This window comes from Hyperolius riggenbachi, chromosome 5 (assembly GCF_040937935.1).
Source record: "Hyperolius riggenbachi isolate aHypRig1 chromosome 5, aHypRig1.pri, whole genome shotgun sequence".
Lineage (NCBI taxonomy): Eukaryota > Metazoa > Chordata > Amphibia > Anura > Hyperoliidae > Hyperolius > Hyperolius riggenbachi.
Window position 1 is genome coordinate 345,982,235 of NC_090650.1, and position 15,765 is coordinate 345,997,999.

At 43.7% G+C, this 15,765-nt stretch overlaps 1 protein-coding gene across 5 annotated transcripts in view; it reads left to right on the plus strand.

Moving 5' to 3' along the window:
- The window catches only part of FAM110B (family with sequence similarity 110 member B), a 217,809-nt gene that overhangs the window by 96,080 nt on the left and 105,964 nt on the right, over nucleotides 1-15,765 (plus strand). For 2 of the 5 annotated variants that reach the window (XM_068237415.1, XM_068237416.1), the window contains one exon: nucleotides 15,119-15,301. The exons of 2 other annotated variants lie outside the window; for them this stretch is intronic. The gene's annotated coding sequence lies outside the window, so the exon portion shown is untranslated. The remainder of the gene's footprint in view (nucleotides 1-15,118; nucleotides 15,302-15,765) is intronic. One more of the 5 variants, XM_068237419.1, reaches the window with a different exon arrangement.

Here is a 15,765-nt window from a genome sequence, read left to right on the forward strand (position 1 = left end):
GGCCTTGCTTTAAGCTAATTTAAACTTGACTTTAGCTTTGCTTCAAAGTAGCTTGAACGTTTCTGGCATGGCCATTGCTGCAGTTATGGATGTAGCTTGGTTTCCAGGTTTCCTGGACTTATCCAGGATAAAATGAACCCAAATGAAATGCGCAGTTAAAAACAGGGTCATTATATAATGGAGACTATATACACTTTGAGTCTTCACTGGCACTATAACAGTGTATCGGCAAACATCCATCATTGTGACCCTTGCATAAAATGCTTTAATGATTATGGCTTAAATCCATACAATGTCAAAATTTCATAAGGAAACTCATATACCTGGTGAGACTGCGGGGTGGTGTGGGAGCAGCAGCCTGCCTTATGACCGTTTCATCGCTCTGACCACATAGCCTAAGTGGCCAGAGTCGTAAGGCAGGTCTCTAGGAAAAGAGGCCTGTTGTGGGCTCTTGCCACCATACTCGATCAGTTTCAAATTGGTTTAAAGGGAAATCGATCAGTTTAACCTGCTTCCATGGCCAGCTCAGTCCCCTAACCTCAGTCCTATTGAGCATTTGTGGGTCAAAGTCGAAAAATCACTTCAAAGCTTGGAAACGCCACCATCCAATCTAACCCAACTTAGAGCTGCCACTATGTCAGCATGGGCCAACATTCCTCTGCAATGGATTCAACATCTTGTGGAGTCCATGCCTTGAACAATATCGGCTGTGATCAGAGCAAAAGGTGGACCAACTTGTTATTAGTGGGTGTCTCAAATTTTTTGCCCACACCGTATAGGTCATGTGGTGTTGCTCGTCAGAGGTTGTATTTATCTAACTTTAAGACTTGCTAAGGACCATGTTTTTTTTTATTTTTATTTTTTTTTAAAGTATACCTGATATGAGGTAAACTTACCTAAGATAAGCAGAGAGTTATGTTCATGCTGGATCCACATACCTCTATACTGTGTTGGTTTCTCTCTTTGTTCCCCCCAGTCCCCATTATCATTCCTTGAGAAATTTGACCAAATCTGACAAAAATCTAAATTTTTGAGGAGTGTTTACCGGGAACAAGGAGTGAAACGGACAAAGCAAAGAGGTATGTGGATCCTGCATGAACATACTTCTGTGGTTATCTCGGTTAGTTTTTGCCTTGGGTAAGGTATTCTTTAAAGGGAAGGTTCAAGCAAAATAAAAAAATGAGTTTCACTTACCTGGGGCTTCTACCAGCCCCGTGCAGCCATCCTGTGCCCTCGTAGTCACTCACTGCTGCTCCAGTCCCCCGCTGGCAGCTTGCCGACCTTGGAGGTCGGCGGGACGCATTGCGTACATTTTTATGCATTCCCGCTAGTGCAGGAACATTAACACATACATTTTTACGCGTTACTGGTTCAACGCGTACATTTTTACGCATTGAACCAGTAATGTGTAAAAATGTATGTGTTAATGTTCCTGCACTAGCGGGAATGCGTAAAAATGTACACAATGCGTCCCGCCGACCTCCGAGGTCGGCAAGCTGCCAGCGGGGGACTGGAGCAGCAGTGAGTGACTACGAGGGCACAGGATGGCTGCATGGGGCTGGTAGAAGCCCCAGGTAAGTGAAACTCATTTTTTTATTTTGCTTGGACATTCCCTTTAGTACGTTCTTACGCACAAAGCCTTAGGACTAATAAAAGTTGCACTTTCATATGACTGTATCCTCCAGTGTTTTGTTGCTTGCAGAATAAATCAGGCCCTGAAAGTAGTAGCACTGGTGCCTCTGAGTACTGCTTGGTAACTATTAATCCAATACACATGAAAAGGTGTGGGACGCTGTACAAGTATATATTGCTTGGAGTGATATTACCACTGCTGCTGTGAGATAACAAAAACAATCTCTTTGGATCTTTGTCATTGAAGTATTGTGAACAGTGTTACTGTGGTTTACCGTTTGATCCCTCTATCAGTTTCATGTTAGTCACTCCTTGGGCATCATTGCCGAGCCGCTGCCAAGAAAAAAGTAACATGTTCACTGAGATTAAGACTATCTTGTTACTCTTACACCACCTTTCAAGGTTTCAAAGCTAAAGATGTCAGCAGTGGCCACAATGACTTCACTGGTAAACAGATGAAAGTGACGGATGAGAGGTCAATATCTGACCTGTCAAAAGTTTAATGCTGTGTATTTAATTAACTTAGAAACTCCACTGCTCTCCACAAAATTGCCTTTCCAGAATGTACTTGTATGTGGAAGACAGAAGGGGACACAGAGAGCCCAATATAGTGTAGTATGTAGTAAAACCGAGATATTGAAAATCCATAGCGTCACATGCGCTTGGCTGACACACTGACCTGTACTAGTTATTGCTGCCATTATTGCCTGATGAAGCGGGTTTGATCCTGAAAAATGCATTGCTTTGTGGAGTGTTCAAATACATTTCATTGTTGACTATTAATTAACCTCCCTGGCGTTCTATTAAGATCGCCAGGGCGGCTGCGGGAGGGTTTTTTTTTAATAAAAAAAAAACTATTACATGCAGCCAACATAAAAGCCCACTAGAGGGCGCTCCTAGTGTGTACTTCTGATCGCCTCCAGTGATCAGAAGTAACAAGGAAGGCCGCAATGAGCAGCCTTCCTTGTTTCCCTTTCCTCGTTGCCATGTCGACGAGCGGAGTGACGTCATGGATGTCAGCCGACGTCCTGACGTCTGCCGCCTCCGATCCAGCCCTTAGCGCTGGCCGGAACTGTTTGTTCCGGCTGGGCTCGGGCGGCTGGGCGGACCCTCTTTCGCCGCTGCACGCGTCGGCGATCAGGTAGCACACGCGGCTGGCAAAATGCCGGCTGCGGGTGCTCCTTTTTATTTGAAATGAATCGGCCCAGCAGGGCCTGAGCGGCACCCTCCGGCGGTACTGGACGAGCTGAGCTCGTCCAGACCGCTAAGGAAGTTAACCGATGGAGTGTCCAATTTCTGGGGAGGTATGGTCCACAACTACCTCCTTTTTTAAACGGCTTTTAATTATTTTGTCCAAATTTTGATGCCTTTGTTCCAACCTTCGTTACTTTCCAGAATGTAGAGCAGTGAAGGTACCACTCCTATAACCCAGCAGTGCTCGTGGAATGTCTAGCTAGAACACACCCGAAGAAACAGGTGATGGGTTTGGGATTGCTTAGTATTTCTAATTGCCAAAGTGGTGTGTAGAGGGTCACCAGTCTCTTCATTGTGAGAATTCCTTTTTAATTCCTTTTTTTTGTATAGCGCTTTTCACTTGTCTGACTCAAAGCACTTGCGAGGCAGCCACTAGAGCGCACTGAGAAAGGCAGTAGCAGTGTTAGAGAGTCTTGCCCAAGGTCTACTTAGTAAATAGGTGATGGATTACTGAATAGGAAGAGCCGAGATATGAACCCAGGTCTCCTACGTCAGTGGCAGAGTCACATTCCCTGCTGCAAAATGCTAGACATCACTCTCTATCTCTTAGGTTTTTTTGTGACACTGTACTATTAATGAGAAAGAAGGAATGTTCTCCTCAGGGCTGTGAAGTCCAAGCAGTTTTGGGTACCTGGAGTTGGCAGTTTAGTTAACTTGAGGAGTTGGATGATTTTTGTACCGACTACACATCCCTGGTTCTATTGAATTTTAACTGAACTTTTTCCAGAAACCTCCCTTTTCATGTTGCGTGAAGTCTAAATCATGCTACTTGGATGTGTCCGTGGACTGACGTCACCGGTACATGAATTGGTCTTTGATTGTAGAGAGAAGGGCAATCACTACACCCACTTGTTATGAAAAAAATCTTTAAGGGGGATACAAAATTAGAAGGAAAAAGAAAGATCTGTTCAAAATGGGTAAACTTTTTAACACACATACCAAACAAGTTCCAAGTTTTCATTTTCAAGGCATCCAATTATGCTCTATTATTCCAATATAGATAAAAACCAATGTACAATGGCGACAACACTAGTCCGCGACAACACTTTGTGTATGTTAATAAAGTTTACTTGTTTTGAATGGACCTTTCTTCTTTTTGGCTACTTTTACCACAGTGGTGGGTTGCAGTGCAACTTTATAGAGGCATCTTAATGCATAAAGTCGCACTGCAATAGCATGTTTATGCAGTGTTCAGAACGACTTCTTCGTTACATTGTGTTGCGTTCTGTTTTTTCCAGGGAACGCAGCTCAACTTCCACTGAACGTAGCCTATCCTTCTGTCTGTGTATCTGCCTCAAAGAATTTTCTCAACCGGACTTAATTCCAAGTTCCCAAATTTTAAGTAGCAAGCTACTCCTACAGGAAAAGTATTATTCCAAATGTGTTTTTTTATACACCAAACTGCATTGTCACCATGGTTGCAAAGAAGTAAAAATAGAATTTGTTGGCGCACTTTCAAGATCATAGCGAACCACAAACTAAAAATGTGCAATTTTTTAATGCTAATGATATTGCAGACACCGTGACTGGGGTTATTCTATACTACTGTCTGCTGCAGCATGTGCATGTATGTTAGGGATTTAACCATAGCAGATCTGTCATCTCTCTGGTTCCGTTGCTCGTACTGTCCTCCTCCATAGGAAGTGTCACTTCTCCGCATAGGTCACCTGCCTCTCTGGCCTAGATGCTTAGTGTTGACATGTGTCTAGTGGAAGCTGGTAGAAGCCCATTCGCATCACATCTTGCAGAGTCACATTCATGGCTATGGGGAAGCAATCTTTAAGAGACTCCTTACTGAGCGGAATAAAACATATTCAGTATCTTGGCTCCCACCCCCCTAGCTAGATGCCTCCACCATACTGCCGTCACTCCACATTACCCTTTGACATGTTATTAAATGTGCTTCTCACTATTGGGGGGTAAACACGTCACTTTTCAGAAGATTATTCCTAGTGTGCTGCAGCTTCATCCCAGTTTTGCAATCAGGTCTGTCTAATCATATTAAAATGATACTAAATTGAATCTTATTTTTTTTCTTTCTACTTCAATCAGTTTGATTTATTAAAATATGATATTACAAAAGCAGATGAAGTGCCCCAACCAATCTGATGACAGTGTGTTACAACTACATCAGTGAAAGGTGAAGTTTTATTGGTAACAGCATCATTTAAATTCCTGTTACTGTTTTTGAAAATCATAAAAAAGTATATCACGTGATTATGAAGAAAAAGTGATCGATCCAGTATTTTTGTATTGTAAGAAACTTGAGAGACCCATACACTGTTAGATTTGGGGTAGATCAGCCATATCAATTGTTTCCCTTTACTACCACCATGAGATATTAAACAATTTCTGCAGAAATATTTAGTAGTATCTGTCTTGCAGCACAAAACTATGACAAACCTCAATACAGTAGTAAGAGTCTTTGTTATTCAACACCAATGGGGATTGGCTGATGCTGGATAAGTGAGCTTTCTGGTTGCTTGAGAGTCCATGTTAAAAATAGGCCTAGCTAATACAGTACTATACCGTACTCTGTAGTCATACCATGAACTCGGTATTAAATACATTGATTGGAAGTATGTTAACCTTGGGGGAGCTGTGGAACCCAGTCTCTTAAGCACAAGCGAGCCCACAAACCACCTAAGAAGTTGGCCTTCACCATGGTGAGTGTAATAAATCTTTGTTGGTTGCTATGGGCAACAACACTACTCCTTCGTTCGGCACCATATCACAGGAAGTGTGATAACTTGACTCTCATCACAGCAACAGCGTAGGAGATAGAACTTCTTAGACGTCGTCAAAGTTTCAGGAATTTATTTCGTAAACCGATATACAGATGCTTATCTCTACATGTTCGTTATGGCCCGTACTCACGGGCTGCAAAAATCGCCTGTCGCCAGCACACGTGAGCGTGTGGGCGACAGGCCGGCAACAGCTTCTCTCCAGGTCCCTCCGCGTACTCACGCGGAAGAGGGACCAGCGGCGAGACGGAAGCTGTCGCCGACGTTCCTCCTCCCCCCGCCGGAAGCTCCATAAACCTCTATGGAGGTTGCTGTCGCTAGTCCGCGTACTCACGCGGACTAGCGACAGTTGCGGCGGGGGGGCAGCGGCTACTGTCGCCATGCGATTGAAAGTTTCAATCGCCTGGCGACATGAGCGACGGGCGACAGTTCAGGGTGCGCGTGCGGCGGCCCATACTCACGGGCGACCTGTCGCCGCAACACGCGCGCGCCGCGTGTTGCGGCGACAAATGTCACTCGTGAGTATGGGCCATTACACTTCAGCGAAGCAATTGGTCTGTAGTAAGTCCTCTTTGCGTTACAGGCTCTTAGTCCATTCCCTTTGAATGGCAACCAGGCTTTCTCTTATGTTACATCTATACTACATTGCACTTAGGCCTATATACAGCATACAGTTAGAAAAGATGACAAGACATTACAAAAAGAGTAGAAAGTGGAAGTCATCAGCCAGAAGACAGAAGTAGCCCCCCCCCTCCGGGAGCTTGTTCGCTCTTCTTATGCTAAACTCTAAAGAGTTAAATGTGACCTCATCTGAGCAGGGACGGATCAATAGATCATCACCTGCTATTGGCTGATAAGACCCCGTGATATTATGACAAGCACCGTCTTTACTGCGCATGCCCTGGAAAATTCCATTTTCCAAGGAACTGTCACCTTGTTCTGAGGAGGCCATTGTTTAATGCATTTGAGAGAATATTTTCATAACAATGGCTCATGTTTATGTTGTTCGTTGCCAGCTGGTCTGGCCTCTGCACTGGATATCTCGGATACAGCCTTGGGAGCTCCAGTACAATGTTCTACTGAAAATCAGAACGGTCTTTATTTATCTCTGAGAAATTCTCCTTAAAGGGCGATTCTGCACATCAAGTCTTTTAACTAAACTCAGTTAAAGCGGTTTAACACCCAGCATTACAACTTTGCTTTAAAAGATTGCTTACAGCTTACAAACTATTATGCCAGATTTTTTTTTAAGCAGAAATTCACTGAATGGGTTAAACATGACATTTTAGTGTTGGATGTAACTAGGAATCCGCATCCGTTCTTATCTTTTAGTTACAAATGTATCTTTATTTGGAATACAAATAGACCTTTAAAAAGCCTGCCGGGGAAGCCCTCTTTGTTCTCTCAAAGCAGTGTTTGTTTGTTACATTGTAGATAGATACATTTGTAACTAAACATGCAAGCACGGAGGAGTATTTCTAGCTAAATGCAGCACTAAAATGTCATGTTTAATCCAATCAGTGAATTTCTGCTAAAAAAAAAAAATCTGGCATAATAGTTTATAAGCTGTAAGCAATCTTTTAAAGCAAAGTTGAAATGCTGGGTGTTAGACCACTTTAAAGTAAGTGAGGCCTACAAATTCATATAATACTTAAATTCTAACAGCCCCCCTGAAAAGGCTTGATCTGCAGATCCCTTCTTCTGGTTCAAACAGTACCTATGATCCTTTTCTTTGTTTCACTTTTCGGTGCTCGTGCTCACACACTTTCTCTGCTAGTGTTGGTAGTGCACAAAGAACCCGAATTTCCAAACTTTATTCATTCAATCATTGATTGATATTTTCAATATCAATCAAAAGAGACAGATTTTCTTTGGATATGATATTTACATAAATTCTAATGTTTAATTTATTAAAACTCTTGAGTACAGTAAGGCTGTGCATACATTAGAAGTACCATAACTGTCACCTGTAGGGGTCAGCGCCCGATCCTTAGGCCTCTTTTCTATGGGCCGATGAACTGCTACTTTGTTGAGAAATTCTGCCGCCCAGTTGCCAGCCACAAATGCTGTTCAGCGGCAACTACATGCAGCCAAAGGATAGTGTTTGGTAACACCGCACGAACCATGTTTGACATGCAGCAGTGTTACCCGAAAGCAAAAAAAAAAAAAATCTCATGCCGCATGTGAGGACAGCTACACCATGCTCAGATGCAAATTCATGGGGGGGGGGGATTGCCTGTCCTGAGTGCTAGCAAGTACCTGGCTGGTGAACTGGAGCAGTTGACAGGAAGTGAATTCACCACCTTCAGCTACTCATGGAAAAGTGGCTTTAAAGGACTTCCGAGGCAAGGAGGCTTAAACAAATTTTCTCACCTAGGGCTTCTTCCAGCCCATAGCAGCCATTCCGTGCCCTCGCCACAGCCCCAGTCTTCCGCGTTGTCCCGCTGGCCGCCCATACAGGTCACGACCCTGCCGGCAGGTCAGGTCTTCTGCGCCTGCGCGGGCATTTGTGGCCGCACGTCATTTGGCACAGAACACCCGACCCGCCGGCGGGGTTGCGATCTTCACAGACGGCCATTGGGACAAAGCGGAGAACTGGGGCCGCAACAAGGGCACAAGAAGGCTGCTATGGACTGGAAGAAGCCCTAGGTGTGTAAAATTTGTTTAAGCCCCCTCACTTCGGAAGTCCTTTAAGGAGACCATTCCATTCACAAGCACATACAGACGTATCCTTCAGGTACAGCTCAGCAACACATTTTGTTGCTATGGACGGGTAGGAAGCACGATGATGTGTAGTGTACAATGTATTTGCTTCCGGTGGGAGGGATAAACGGGAAGATTGCGCGTGACCATTGCAGTTACTGAAAGATTCAGCCTGCTTGTACACTATTAATTCCTGGTTAAGACAGACCTGACTGTCCAACTCAGACGAGTTAAACCAAGTGTGCGTGGGGGAAGCTTTACTGTAGACTAGGCAGTATATGTGGCCTCCAGGTGAGTTTACTTAGGGTTTTGGGCCCATCGCTTTTAAACTGTAGCAGGTTTTTAATAAGAAGGATGCAGAATGTAATAAATACAGCACAGCAGGCTACAAAGCACAGCATCCTTTGCCTTACTGTATCCAGCTGATTAACTCTCTTAAATCATCATTGTTTCTTCCTGTTTGTATCCTGTGATGCTCATTAAATATGCTGCCATAGATTTTCATCAGAGAACATACAAAAAAAAGTCTCCTTGTAATGTATTATAATTATCAGTACCATTGTAGGAAATTAGGGAGCAAGAAAAATAATCTGTATTTATGGTATTAAAATTAATGAGCATGAATGGCTCTCGAGCACCTGAAATTATTCTTGTAAATGGCAATCAGGCCTCTTGCTGAAAGGGTGATGGCTTCATTAAGTAGGTGTTAGGCTAGGAATAAAACGCTGGATCATGGAATCTGCCAGTCCGAAGGGGCACAGATCGCTGTGACTGTCTGCAGGTCTGCCAATCTGATGGGGCACAGATCGCTGTGACTGTCTGCAGGTCTGCCAGTCCGAGGGGGCACAGACCGCTCTGGCTGGACTCTGATGTGACTGTCTGCGGAACAATCAAATCTGTTTGTGGCAAAAATCGATAGAAATTACAATCCGACCGAAAATTTTGGTCTGTTGGATGTGAATGGGAAGTGGCATTAGATGGGTGGCCCATAGTTGCTACACTGTACTAAACATGCGGTTTAATGGCTTTTCAATAGATTGATAATCTCTTGATAATGTGTGTGCCGTGTATGGAGAGATTTAATCACTCTTAGGTAAATCCCTCTCGGAGTTGAATCTGATCAGTTTGCCACATTGGGTGGCAATCTAAGTGTGTATAGTGAATATTGCAGAGGTCACAACTACACACAGTACAGTATTAAGATGTATGTTTTAGCCCGCTTACTATATAATTTCCTGCAATTACATATTTCTAGTTGGCTACAGATTATTCACAGGAGAACTTGTTACTGGTAGCTTCTGCTTTTTATTATGACAGGACTCCCTATAATTGGCAGCATTGTGCTGATTCTTCACTTGAGAGCGGCTGTTCAGGAATTTTAACTAGCTGCTAGCTAGGTGTACTAGCTGTATATAAAATAAGTATTAGTATGCTTATAATTAATTATACTTAAAATGATGTTCCAATCAATAAAGCAATTTACTGACTTTGCTTCTCTTTTAAAATACCTTATCTTGTTCTACTGTTTGTATTGCTATCACAGTCAGCATTGGGCTATACGCTTTGCTCGATGCTGGCATTTATAATTATCCCTCTATTCAAGTGCTAAGAATATCTGCAGAAAGTCAATATAATCCCGCAGCAGCAGTGGGAAAGGATTCAGAGAAGTTATTCAGAGATCAGTGAGTGGTATCCATATCGGCACAGAGTAACAGTTTAAAGTCTACATACTAGGATTGATGGGCCCGTATCTTGGGGCCTGGCTTCATTGTGCCAAATTTTTGTGGGGTGCAGTCAATTCAGTGAAAATCCTTTGAAAAGGTTACGCGTGACAAAATCCCTTCACAGAACTGTCAGTTTATAGGATGGGGACCTGCTGAGAGAATAACTGTGTGACCCGCACTGCCGTTATCTTCAGGACCCTTTTACACAATCTACGTTGTGTCGCTTTGCGTTACGCTCCCCCATCACAAGGACGATGAATGTCTGTGGAGACTTTCATACTTGTATGATAAACTGCGTTGCGCCGGAAGTAGTTAATTCACCACAATCACTCTGCACAGTCATCCGTGTTGAGGTAAATTTTTATAACTATTCATAAATAGCGCTGACATATTTTGCAGCACTTTACAGGCTATATAGTCCTGTCACTGAAGGCTCATTCATACTACAGAAAGCATGCAGGAATGCGATTGTGTGCATGTGTTCCTCGACACAATAAAACTCACCAGGAAAAAAAGTATGTATCGTACAATACAAAGGTACCGGCCACATTACATCCCAACATGCGGGAACACACACTACTGTGAATGGTAACATGAAATGGACTTTCATGTTACCATTCACATTGCACACTATGGGCTTGAGTCACTATCTCATTATCTCTCATATCAAATGTGATAACTCAAATATCACACCTTATCAAAGATATCACAACTTATCAAAGATCTCACACCTTATCAAAGTTAACACGACTTATCAGAGTAGCATAGTGAGTGCTACAAACTTATGCCTGCTAATTGGCAATGGCACTCGTCCTGCCCTGAGCCCCTGCGGTTTCGTAGCGCTTGCTATGCTACTCTGATAAGGTGTGGTATCATTGATAAGGTGTGATATTTGAGTTTCTTACAGTTTAGTGAATCAAGGCCCATGTGTGATGCGTCATAACTGTTGCTGTGTACATAGTGTGAATGCGCCCTAACTGTCCCTCTAATGCTGGGAATACATGGTACGGTTTTTATCAATCGAGCCGCCAATGGCTCGATTGATAATTTCGGACGTGTCCGATACCCCGCCGGATCGATTTCGCGCTCGATACCGGCGGGCAGGACAATAGAATAAACAAAGCGGAAGATAAGGAAGCGCCCACAAGGACGAGTGGGAATCGATGCAGGCGGGGATGAGCGGGGACAATACAGAAACGTACCGTGTATTCACAGCATTAGGGTCTCACAATCTAATCCCTACCATCATAGCCCAGGGACAATTTAGGGAGTAGCCAATAAACTGATCTGTATGTTTTTAGGATTTGGGAGAAACCCACAAATTATTAATTTTTTTAAAATTTGATATAGCGACGAAATCTTCTGTAGTGTTTTAGTAGCATACAAACTCCATACAGATAGTGCCCTGGCTGGGATGGGGGGATTTTTCCATGATCCCTCCCCAAGCACTACATGCAATGCTTTTTACAATCACTACGTGATTGCAAACTCTGCAGTGTGAATGCTCCCATACAGATTCTAAACACTGCGCCACAGGTCATACAATGATTACCACTTTATATGTACAGTCAGTGGGCTCGCTGCAAAAAAAGTCCAGTGTAGGATAATATACTTCAAAGATATTGCTGCGCTCTCCACTCCTGTAAGGAAACAAACTCCACATAGGGCAATAACGTTCAATCTAGGTTTCACACTAATCCAGCTCCCACAGTCACCAGTGATGTGTGCTTCAGTGATTCATTACTCTCTCTCCCCCACCCCTCTCGTTGGATGCTCACCAGATTATACTCTTAGATGCACTTTGAGTATAGTACTCTTTCCAGTTCCAGTTAACTCTAGAGAAAAAGAGAGGAGCTCCACATAGGGTAATACAGTTCACAACAATAGAACAATCAGGGTACTGCAAACACCGTGCTTCTGTGTTAACACCCAACAACTGTGCCACTCCAACGTATTCCACGCCACACTTCTCACCAGATGTAGCCCACCTTTCTTATCACAGGTGGAGACTGCGCTTTTTGTTGTACCACTCAATCAAGAATACGATCCTCAAAAGTTGAAACAAGGCCTCTCATAAGGTCCTTCCTTTAATAACTGTTAAAAGCTTGCTCCATAAAAACATAAAAAGAAAGAACAACCGCATATAGCGTATTACAGTTGACAATTTCTCTATGCGCAATAGCAATCTCACTTACGCCTTCAGAAGTATATCTCGCATGTCATATACAGATGGCTGTCCAATGCCCATCCGCCTGGCGCCCGGGTGCGTGTAGCTAAGTTCGCGCTCCCCCGTTCCGCCTCCTAACTCAGTCGCAGGGTTCCGTCTCGTGTGCTCCAAGGATGACCGGCCGGTCCGTGCACTTCCTAGGAGCCCCTGATGAGTCTGGCGTTGATGACGAAACGCGCGTAGGGCGGAGCTACACGTTCGACATCGCAAGGCACTAGGAAGTGCACGGACCGGCCGGTCATCCTTGGAGCACACGAGACGGAACCCTGCGACTGAGTTAGGAGGCAGAACGGGGGAGCGCGAACTTAGCTACACGCACCCGGGCGCCAGGCGGATGGGCATTGGACAGCCATCTGTATATGACATGCGAGATATACTTCTGAAGGCGTAAGTGAGATTGCTATTGCGCATAGAGAAATTGTCAACTGTAATACGCTATATGCGGTTGTTCTTTCTTTTTATGTTTTTATGGAGCAAGCTTTTAACAGTTATTAAAGGAAGGACCTTATGAGAGGCCTTGTTTCAACATTTGAGGATCGTATTCTTGATTGAGTGGTACAACAAAAAGCGCAGTCTCCACCTGTGATAAGAAAGGTGGGCTACATCTGGTGAGAAGTGTGGCGTGGAATACGTTGGAGTGGCACAGTTGTTGGGTGTTAACACAGAAGCACGGTGTTTGCAGTACCCTGATTGTTCTATTGTTGTGAACTGTATTACCCTATGTGGAGCTCCTCTCTTTTTCTCTAGAGTTAACTGGAACTGGAAAGAGTACTATACTCAAAGTGCATCTAAGAGTATAATCTGGTGAGCATCCAACGAGAGGGGTGGGGGAGAGAGAGTAATGAATCACTGAAGCACACATCACTGGTGACTGTGGGAGCTGGATTAGTGTGAAACCTAGATTGAACGTTATTGCCCTATGTGGAGTTTGTTTCCTTACAGGAGTGGAGAGCGCAGCAATATCTTTGATGTATAATGCTCCCATAGGAACACACTAAACTAGTGATTTGCTGATCACAGTCGAATCGACATTTGTTTTGTCTGCTTGGTGACAGGTTTCATGTCGCAGAGTGCAGTAACTGCAAGAGGAACTTTAAGGTTTGAATTTTCATTGCAATCAGTAGTAGATGCCCCTTTTTTTGAATAGATTATCAGATGGGTCGGTGTGGTCAATAGTAGTGGCTTGATAGTGTACTGGTTATAGAGGACCTGTAACTTTAAAAAAGGCCCCTGGGGGTACCTACCTTGGGAGGGGGAAGCCTCTGGCTCCTATTGAGGCTACCTCCATCCCGCGGTGACAACGTTGGACCCCAAAATCACAGCCGACAAGGAAAGTCAGCTGTGGTGCAGGCGCAGTAGTGCCTGCAACATTGACCTGTTCCACCGCAGGTGCAGTAGCGGTTCTGTGCTCGGGATCAGGTAGAAATAGCTGATCCGGATCAGGTCCGCTGTATCCGATTGGGATCTGCGCAAATATTTGCCTGTGCAGTAGAGCGGACCCGATTGGGATCGGCTATTTCCGCCTGATCCCAAGTTCAGAGCTGCAACTGCGCCTGTGCGGCAGCCAGAGAAGGTAAATATCTACATGGCTCGCGTTTGGGGACTGCCAGTGATGCCCTGTTAGATGGAGGAGTACGGGGGAAGCCTCGATGAGATCCAAAGGCTTCCCCCTCCCGAAGTAAGTCCCCCAGGGGACGTTTTTAAAGTTACAGGTCCCCTTTAAGGGCTCCAAGGTTCGAATCCTGGCTAGGGTCACTACCTATTCAGTTAGAAGACCTTGCACAAGGCTTCCTAACACTGGAGTGTGGCCCCTTGAGCACTGAGTCCAGCAGGAGAAAAGTGCTGTACAAATGTTAGCATTTATTAGCATTCATATTGTGGTACAACCCCTACCACAGTGTGATGTCATGAACTTGATCCTGACAGTTTGCTGTCTGTTGACCTTGTTGCATTTTGGGAAATAACAGCTTTTTCCAACTGCCTAACAAGCAATATCTTCCTCTTTGCATAGAACTCTCAATAACGAACATTTTGTACAGAACTAACCATGTCACCACCAGTGATAAATTTCAGAATGTAAATCAGGGAGAGGAAAGATTTTATAATGGGCAAATACTGACTAAATTATCTATGAATAAATATTGTAAAAAAATCAGCAATTTTATCAATTGTTGTTTTTCACTACAGTTCCTTTTTAAAACAAACCTGTAACTTAAAAAATAAAAGATACTTACCCGAGTAGAGGGAAGCCACTACTGTCTAAAGTTACGGTTTTGCTTTCTAATGTTATGTGCCTATTATTAGCAATCCTTTGAAAATATCAGCTTCCATGCATACAGAACAACAGGTAGCAGCAATCACCTGTGCAAGAGGCAGAACAGTGAAAACACACTGTAGTAAATAAATGTTACTTCAATATTCAAATGATTCCCCATTTACTTGCCATATGCTCTAGGCAGAAGTTTTCTTCACCACACTAGAATCTCTAATACTAATGTAATCAATTATGCATACACAGGTTAAAGTAACAAAGGCTAGACACAAAAGCTGGCTGGCATTCTAGTTTCTGACATGAAGAAACATGAATTGACACTGAAGGCAGAGCCCGATATCAAGCAGGAACATTTATATTATCTAAAAAGGTTTTCGCTTATTAAAATTTAATTTGCTCCCAGACAGAGCTTCTGTAGTCCCATTCTAGCAAATGGCTATAATTAGATTAGAAGCCTTCTAAGCGCTGGTGACAATAACAGACTCCCAGTGAGCATGTGCTGAATTCTGCATGCATCTGCTTCCTATTGGCTGCTCATGTTGCTGCTTGCCTCTTTCCATAGGTTTTCACTGTAATCGGTTTATGCTGCATTAGAGACAGACAGAGGTATTGTGTTGTGGCAGTTTAGTGCTGAAGGTGCTCGGAGCGGAGGATAAAAGGGACTCACCGGCAAGCGACATCACTCTTCCCTTCAGTGGAACGCCTGTTTCCTGCGCTTGGCTGCGAGCAGAGGTCAGAAGAGAAGGTATAGCTGTCCTTTTCTATCCGCTCTGTGATAGACAGTCATGCATGAAATGAAGGCTCTTGATCATGCAGTATTTGTGTAATGTGCTGTGGTGTTTCATTCATTTCTGTGTATACCGGAGCATACACACTCGTAGTAGGATAGTGGGAGTACTTGAGGGGTGTTTCTTTATGTTTAGGGTGTGCACGCAAGATGTGTGGGGTTTTGTTTTGGTTTTTTTTTCTCTCGGATTCTGCATCCTGTCTTTTAATAGCACATATGTTAGGATTCAGGGCTGTTCTTTTCGGACGAGAACAGAACAATTAAACAACACTGCGTTTGAAAGTAAGGGACAAGAATAGGTTTCACTGCCTGTGTGCAGAACGTTACGCATTTAACTTTCTGATAGACTTCTTGCAATGTTTATATGAAGCTTGTCTCGTCTGGAATGAACTGTTTCTATCGTTCTGTTTTTAAAATCACTT